The following is a 7,335-nucleotide window of genomic DNA, read 5'->3' as shown; positions in this document are numbered from 1 at the left end:
TGATGCAAAGATGTGAAGTTCCGTTTGTATATTTAGTCGTCTTCGTGAACTATGGACCAATTCTATAATGATATTTCCAATTGTAATATCTAATCATTATTAATTTTCTATAGGTTCATGAGCATGAAGACAATGAAGAAGTTGGTGTCCTTACAAAAGGTACTTTTTATTCTTAAGTATCGAGTTCACCAATGGAAAGTGTTACATGCTAAGCTTCCTTTAATCAATCTGAATTTCACTAATTGGTGTCTTGATTATCATCTTATGGCAATTGTCAAGGAGAAGACTTGTTTACATATCTCACCTCAAGATTATCATTTGATTATTTTTTATTTTAGGTACAACAAAGACACATGATAGATACTACACCTATTGATTTTTCCATAGTGGAACTGATTGTAGACACAATACACCGCTTATTTCCTTCATTTGATTACATGTCTATCTTCATTTCATTACATGTTTACACATGTTTGCATGATTTTTCGCTAATGATATTTTTTGGTAGAAATATATGAATATTAAAGTTTTAGTTGTTATCCATCGAGGCTTGATGTCAAGACTCTTATATTTTACGCATAAAATCTTTATTCGTTTGGTTTTGATGTAGGTGGTAAATGGAGTACGTGCAACTTTACCAGAGGTTAGATTTGGAATTTCAACAACTATCACCTTAAAATTGCTCCCTTTATATGTTAGGATGGTGGAATATGCAATTTTTTTATTAATATGTTATAAATTTGGAATTTCATTCGGTTATAGATCATAAGCCACACTTGTTTGTTTGTAGTGACAAAGTCACATAAGATAGCTATGGCAAAAATAGATATTAAAACATAGATATTTCATAGTAAACAATCGCTTTCACAAAATTTATCAAGTGATATTGGATATTGAAAGAGAGACACCTAGTGCACATTTATTTTCTTGCTAAAATGTCTATGTTGTGGTCTTTACCAACATCTTTTTAACAACTTTCGAACTTTGATGTTACAAGTGTTCTAGAATTGATTAAGAATATGATTTTTTTTCACTTTCTGCAATGTGAAAATAGGCTTAACCAGTGGCTGGTATATTGGATACCATGGCTCCTAGAATGCAAGGATGGCAAGGAATTAGATGTATGTATCTAATTAGCTCTTGAGCTTGCTAGCGGTATGTATTAATTACATGAATGATTTATGAAATTACAATTACCTCTTCTTTTATGACTACATGCATAACGATTCCCTCGTTTGTGTATTTTGTAGCATTGTACATGGAAACTTCTTAAATGATTCAATTCATTCGGTTTTCCACATCTAGTCAAAGTACACGTCAACTGAAATTGGATTTCACTTTCTTCCGGAAACCTGATAAATTTCTCGAATCAGATGACAGAAGTGGCTATGTTGGTGGTGTCCACTTTAAGAAGACATCATGAAAATGTAGTGTTTAGTATGATGGAATTAAACAAAAAAATTGAATGGAATGAGTCATTCCATTGTATAGAACATAGTTCAACATAAACATTGTATTTACATATAATATGAAGAATTCATTCTGTTCCTAATGACTCCTTCCATTCCATTCATTCATCATTTTTGGCTCCATTCATCTGAAAAAAAAAAACATGAGTGTTATTCTCTTGATTAATTGATATTGCTCTTATAGAATAATCAAAGCGTATGTTTTGTTTTGTTACTTATTTTGTTATTTGTATAAAAATTAACACCAATCTAATTTTGTAAAAACTGGTGGCTCTAGATATCAGATTGCAGAAGGGACAGGGGAGTTTGAGTATATAGAATGTGGGTAATATAATTTTAAAAGGAACACCATAAGAAATCATATACTTTTCTAATCTCTAATTTGCCATAAATAATACTAAGCATTTAAAAAATATTTTCTACATACTAGTACTTAAGTGCATAGGCTAGAACAACATTTCTGGTGTGGTTCCACCTACTAGGGTCTTCTCTCGATCCTAACTCGAAAGGTAAAAGTTCAATGATTTTTTTAATATTATCTCAATTTTAACCCAACATGTTAACTGATTTGACTTATGAAAAAACATAACTCCTTATATTTCCGAAACCATTTTTGTCACAAGTGCAAGAAATAGCAGTGTACTTTTCTATTTCTTGCAAGAAAAAACATAACTTCTTATATTTCCGAAACAATTTTTGTCAGAAGTTGCTATTTTTTGCATTTAGGCATTTTTTGTTAAAGTTCAAGAAACAACAACATACTTTAGTTGATTTGACTTGGAGAAAAAGACATAATTTATACTCTTTTTATTACAGAAGTCCATTTTCTATCCCAAGTACGTGAAATAGTAATGTACTTTGCTATTTCTTCCATTTAAGCTTCCTTTACCAAAAACAAGTTGAAGTAAGTTGCTATTTCGTGCATTAACGCCTTTTTTTTTGTTAAAATGCAAGAAATCACAGCATAATTTAATTGAATTTACTGGAAAAAAAATGCAATTTACTCTTTTTACTACACAAGTTCTTTTATGACCCAAAGTGTAGGAAATAGCAATGTACTTTATTATTTCTTTCATTTAAGCTTCTTTTACAATTATCTGTCTTAATTTTCATTTGTTTTTTGGGTTTAAAGTGGTCATTGGCTGCTAATATCTTAGTTTAATTGTTTTTTTTTTGCCAATATATTAGTTTTTTATCTAAGTTTTGGAGGAAGAAAGAAGGAATATACAAACATCGAGATTGATAAGGTCCCTGAAATTGGCTGCTTATGTCACAACCTTTAATTAATTGGTGATATGTATTTGACAATTTTCTTTTTGATGAATTTGGAATATACTTTTGAATTTGACACTATAGTTCGTTTAATGGATTATCTTTTTGTGTATGTATGATATTTTATTTTTCATTATTAGGCATTAAATATGTAATTCAATTTAATTTAGATTTGGTATATATCTTATCTATACCATCTTATAAAGGGTTTATAAATGTGGGCCATTTACATTTTAAGCAATTGTCTTAAAATTCAAGGAAAGGAAATCTGGACCATCCAATCTATATCAGATGATGAGGATTTAACTATTGGTGATCCAATTGAAATGCTCTCAACCAATGAGAATGGAGAGTTTAGTCTATACACCTTTTTCACCAGCCCCACCCTCACCATAACACCATCTAAGCGGGTAATTCAAAAGTTTTTGAAATCGGGTGGAACCCAAAAAGGTGTGTCTCTCTGTCTCTCTCTACTCAAGAATGGAGAAACCCTAAATTCTCCCGCAAAAGATGTTGCCCCTCTTTCATCGTCCTGAAGATCTCGAGATAGATGAGAAAGGCATCCCCCACCGCCATCTTCCAAGTCTTTCTCCTCCATATTCTCTCCAGCTCGATTTTTTATCTTTAGTTAATCTTCCGACGTTGAGTTTTTGTTGCAACAACAAATGACTTAAATAAGAAGGAGGTGGTTTATAAGTAAAGGTTTTGATTTAATATCTTTTTGTGCTCTGATTCTCAAGCTTTGTTTCGATCTAATGATTTTATCATTTAGTGTTATAAGTTTTGTTCAATCTTCTTTAGTTTTTCTTCTAATAAAAGTTTATGCCTTCTACAGGATAACCCATGAAGTCCTTTGCCAAATCTTCTTGATTACCTTCTCCACCATCTCGCTTCATCTTACCATTGTTCACTACCACCATCTCTCCTTAACAGCCAACAACCTCTAACACATGACCCTGTTCTCTATAATTTTTACCCTGATTTCTATTTTCGAATCTCTAACCTGAGGTACTAATTTTGACCTAGATTTATATGATGTTTAGGGTTTAAATATCCAAAAATCTCACCATTTACCTTGGTTTCACGCAGAATATGTAGTGACTTAAAATATCTAATATGAGGTATCATTTTTCACCTAGATTTCTATGGTTTCACATCAACTGGTGTTCTGGGTCGTACAAGGTCGAAAATGTCATTGTTTTACCATAATTTCGTTGATAATATTGTGTGGCTTCGAATATCTAACCACAGGTGTCATTTCTGGCCTAATTTTCTTTGGTTCTCGGTCATTTGTAGAAGGTAATTTAAAGAACTTTAGTTTCTTTCTATTATTTCTATCTTTTCTGTTTTATGCATTCCTTTTGTTTGTGTCTTTCTTCTTATTTTGGTAAATCATTTATATGGCAACATAAAAATTGAACCATGGTCGATATTATGATGAGTCTTGAAGAAATATGCATAATTTTGCCAAAATCAGTGATATTATTAATGCACTTCATGTATTTTATCCCATAAGAAGGAAGTACTTAAAGAAACCTTTTTTAACTGTTGGTAGCTTATTGGTTCTCACTTTTATTTTCTAGCTATTAATGGATTTTATCTTTTACTTTTTCAGGGTCGGTGTAACTTAGAGAGTTTGGTGTACATGGGATCTTCCACTTAAAACTCATTTTATAACCTTTGTTCCAATTTAAATTTGGTCAATCATTTTTCATCGCAAATAAGTGTTTTTCAATTACTACCTTGAACATTTTTTTAAAAAATTACAATTATAGTCCATTTGAGGTAGTAAATTGTGCCAACATTTTGGTTCCCTAATACTACTATTTTCTTAAGACTCACGGTGTTCCTCTGTTTTTATGTTGTTGAAAAGGAGAAACCACTTCCCGGCAGGCGGTTTTGGCATAATAGAAAGAAATTTGAGTAAGTTGTTATTTCTTGCTAACAAATGGAAATAAGTTGCTATTTTTTGGTAATTTAATTTTGGCTAAATAAAAGAAATAACATCTCTCATTAGTGTGTGTATTATGTAATCCTACTTTCATTTCTTTTTGTTACAACATTATACTTTGAAAAGTACAATGCTATAATAGAAAGCAATAAAAGTAGGATGCTATAATCTACTATCAAATGAAAGTATGTTGTTTTTTGAATTTAAGTTGGGTGAATGGTAGAACTAGCAACTAACTCATTAACTTTGTTTATGTACATTGTTTCAGTTATAGAAGTGGATTCGTTTGTTTGCTGTGTGACAGTGGTTGTAGACGGAAGAACCGGCTCACGACAATCTATTTGATAAGCAGTGATGCTGGTTGAGTTCTTCTAGCTTAATGTTTTTTTTTTTTCAAATTCTTTTTGATGCCTTTTATTCCAATTTAATGGTTTTTTTAGAAAAGTCTTTATGATGTTTTTGATGCCACTTTTGATATTGGTTGAATTGTTGTAGCTAAATGTTTTATGATAAGAGGGTATACAAGGGTTTGATGTAATGCATAAGTATCTGAAATGAATATTTTTATGTTGAATTTTTTGGAGGTGTTGCAAAGGAACTAATGGATTGTATCAATATGCAATCTTTTTTTGATGAATAGTGTTGATTGACAACCGGATTATTTATTGCGTAACTCGGGTTACCTTTTTATTGCCATGATAAAAAATTATATGCTAGATGATGATTTCTTGCGAGACATTCATGAAGAAAAATGTGAATTTATTTCATTATATGTAAGTTTAGTCTAATGATGATTTTATTGGATTCATAAATTAGCAATAGTTACTCAAAGAAGTACATCTGAATCTCACGAGACTTATATTTTTACCTAATATTATGACTTCAGTTTTAATGTTTTTCAATTTTCCAAAAATCATTTATGATACGATTTTCATTTTTTTTTTTTTTTTCCTAAGGAAATAATCAAATAATCATCATAGTAGAACCATTTCTTCATAAAATCGGATAATTTGTAGTAAATTTAATGGTTAAATAAAATAGTTAAAAACCCAATGATAAGTTTGTTTATTGGTTTATTTAAAATAAATTGGTTATTTTTAAAAGAACCGTAAATCTTAAGATTATTTTGTAGAGTTAAATAAATTATCTTAGCATGATTAGATAAGACAGTAAAAGAAAATAGGCTATGAAAATGGTTTATGATATGCATTTGTTTTTTTGTACGAGAAGTTTAGAATACCTTAAGGTTTAAATTGGCTATACAAAATGCATGAGTTTAAAAAGTAGAAAGAATATGGGATTAGATTTTGCCACTAATAAACGTCTTTTGGTGGAAAAACTCAAAATTTAGTTAAAAAATCGATATAGATATGCTTTCCGTAGAGGTCTCCTTAACGGGCTATGTGAACTCTAAGAACCCTCCGCAGAATAGAAGTTTTGTAAATAAAATTGGGGTGGAAACACGTAAGTAGAGGCCCACAGTGCTCCCTCCACAGAAAGAAATTTTTGCTATGTGGCCTTTGTGGATTGGTAGCTTCGGTCATTAAATACTCATTAACTCCACCGCGGAGCGGTAGCTTTGAGTCCTCCGCAGAATGCGTAGATTAAGGCCTTATATGATAGTTTTTTGGTCATATAAATAAATTTCCCTTAAAAAAAACAATCGGAAGTCTCAGTTTTAGGGTGAAATTTATTCTTAATTTTCAGTCAAAATACGAGTTTCGTTATTTTATATACCGGAGGGGTTTGATAGTTAATTAATGGGATTAACACGTACATTAGAGCAAAGTTTAACATGCATAGTTCTTTACGAGTTTACGATCTATCATTACAAACATTTAATTAAATTAAGCAACAAAATAACATAACTTCAATAAAATGAGAATATTGCTTTTCCTTAATACATAAACATTCTTGCTAAAAAACATTACAATTTATTTATTTACTAGGTGTGAGACCCATGTATTATATGAGTTTATTAAAAATAAAAATTTAATATCAGTATATAAATATGAAATATTTTATAATGTAATACTATATATAACAGAATGTACTGTTTTGAAAATTTGGAAAAGAAATTAAATCATTTGAAGTATTTATAAGAATTTATTACCAAATTAATAGTATTATTATATTTCTTTATAAAACTCATTACAATTTTATGGAATTTTATTTTAAGAAAATGAAAATGTCTAAAAAATGACAAGTGGAAAATAATATTTCTGAAATTCTCACAAAATGATAAGTGTCAAAATAAAGGAGAAGATGACATGCGGCAAAAACACTTTTATTTATTAAAGAAGATTTTTACTTTTTATAATATAAAGTGATCTAAAATACAAGTTTACAACTATGTGCAAACATTGTTGATAATTATTTAAAACATAATGATATTAGTCCATATCTTGTATTGATTTTTATTGTATTTTTATTTTTATCTAAAATTACCCAACCCAAGAAAATGAATAGTTGTTAGAAACTAATCACCGAAAGAAACTATTTGTTGTGGCTGCATCACGCGAGTATCCTACTAGTTATCTTATAATACATACATATTGTGGGTCCCTTCTAATTTTAAGACATTTATCTTAAAACAAGGAGAAGGATTTTAAAATGAAGGGTTTAGAATGACAATCCTTGTAA

At 29.9% G+C, this 7,335-nt stretch overlaps 1 long non-coding RNA gene across 1 annotated transcript; it reads left to right on the top strand.

Moving 5' to 3' along the window:
* The first annotated feature begins 3,104 nt into the window (after positions 1–3,104).
* Positions 3,105–5,269, top strand: LOC145043285 (uncharacterized). The gene is made up of 5 exons (XR_013680944.1): positions 3,105–3,443; positions 3,577–3,749; positions 3,831–4,040; positions 4,357–4,664; positions 4,961–5,269. It is a non-coding gene; the product is annotated as an uncharacterized LOC145043285 (long non-coding RNA).
* The last annotated feature ends 2,066 nt before the right edge of the window (positions 5,270–7,335 follow it).

Source organism: Lactuca saligna, chromosome 4 (genome assembly GCF_052625555.1).
Source record: "Lactuca saligna cultivar CGN05327 chromosome 4, ASM5262555v1, whole genome shotgun sequence".
Taxonomy (NCBI): Eukaryota; Viridiplantae; Streptophyta; class Magnoliopsida; order Asterales; family Asteraceae; genus Lactuca; species Lactuca saligna.
Note: the sequence above shows the minus strand (reverse complement) of the source record. Positions and strands in the feature narration are given on the sequence as shown.